We start from the raw sequence: 1,746 nt of genomic DNA, 5'->3' as shown, positions 1-1,746 counted from the left end.
TCCTTGCCACATGGCAAAGGTTTGGCTGAGTGGGTTTAGATGCACCATGAGTTAATAGTGACCACCTGGGCCTCCCAGCTCAGGAAGAGGCTCTTCAGGGAAGTCGGTGGGAGTATTCTCACACCTGAAAAGGATTTTGGGGCCGCCTAAGACACCTTACACTTCCTAAAGTTTTCTCAAACTTTTGTCAGCTAGTGCTTCTCTGTGGAACGCTAGAAGACCAGAGAAGCTGCACCAAAAGCATCCCTTCCATGCTGTCTCTGTCTTACTGCAGACTTCTGAGCTAGATAAGTCATGAAATTATGCCAAATACACACACATGCAACTTGTGAGTTGTGCGGGAGCTTGATGAGCAGCAAGCAACCCAATACACTATACTGGTGTGTCACAGTGTCATCTATGGTAAAAGAAAATGAACCCAGCAGCAGAGGGAAGCAGAGAAGACAGCTGAGAAAGACTAACGTTTTGGTAGCATTTGAGCCCATGGACTCAGTTATCCCGGAAGCCAGATCCAACCATGCCTTTCTTGGTCTGTGAATCAATAAATGCTCTTAAATTGGATATCTTTCTGTTGCAAATGCAAGTGTCCTAATACAGAAACTTGAACCAGGAATGGAATGATAGACCTAAAATGTGAAATCAGTTGAGTGAAGATAGGGAAGATTGAAAAACTGGAATTCCTGTGATACAGAAGTGAAGCAGCTGTCACCTAGTATATTTTATGTCTCGGGTAATGCCCCAACCACCCTAACAACAGGAACATTATAGACTTGATAGAAAGGCATCAGAATATGGGAGTGAGAACTAGGAAAGCCGCTATGTCCCTAAGCCCTCCCAAACACCTCCATCACTGCAGCTCCTGCCTAACAAGGGTCATAATCTCTCCCCATAATCAGCTTTGGATGTGTTCTTGGCAATGAAGGCAGTTGGCAATTGTTGCACTTTTCTAAGAGTCAGAGACCAAGACAGATGAGGTTAATCTAAAGCCCAGGGGAATGAGATGATTTCTGCAATTGCTGCTAAGCGACTGAAACCAACGAGGTGGGGAATCCAGATTCAGAGACGCTGATTTAAGATTTTTGGCATTTGTTACTAGCCAATTTTACTAGCCACCCCAAATTATACAATCAGGCCACTACTGAGCATTTCAAGCAAACTTTATTGCTTCCTTAGCAAACAAAGATTATGATTGCTCAGTTCTTAAGATGACCCTCCAAGTCCCCAGAAGAGAAAGTGAGTTGTTAATGCAGTAGAAACCCCACCAGAGGCAGTCTTCTGACCATCCTTAAGCATGGTGGCAAAGGACAGGGGAGATCCTCACAGCAGAAAGGCTCTGGAGCATCCAGATAGGCTGACTAAGGAACAAACAAGAGAAGGAAGCCAACAGAGATCTCACTGTTCCTGTTTATCACCCTAGAGGATGTCGCTTCCTCCTTCGTAACCCATTTCTAAATGTAGCACGGTCTTGCCTCTCTTCCTTCCCTACCAACTTCCTCTCTCCATATGGAGACCACCATGTTATTACTAGACTCAGGTAAGTCTTCTATTCCTCTGTCTGCTTAACAATAACTCAACTATACTGCAACCATACATATAACCTACAGAAAATGAAAGGCCCATAACCACACAGGGGTTATTTCTCCATTCTAATAATCCTTGAGGGGCCTAGCAAAAACCCATACCCATCTATATAAAAGAGCTGTCATTTAAAGTAAGTGTAACAACAGAGACAGACATGAAACAAAA

Source organism: Propithecus coquereli, unplaced genomic scaffold, assembly GCF_000956105.1.
Source record: "Propithecus coquereli isolate 6110/MARCELLA unplaced genomic scaffold, Pcoq_1.0 Scaffold93, whole genome shotgun sequence".
Taxonomy (NCBI): Eukaryota; Metazoa; Chordata; class Mammalia; order Primates; family Indriidae; genus Propithecus; species Propithecus coquereli.
The sequence above is the reverse complement of the archived record's forward strand: the minus strand, read 5'-3'. Positions refer to the sequence as shown.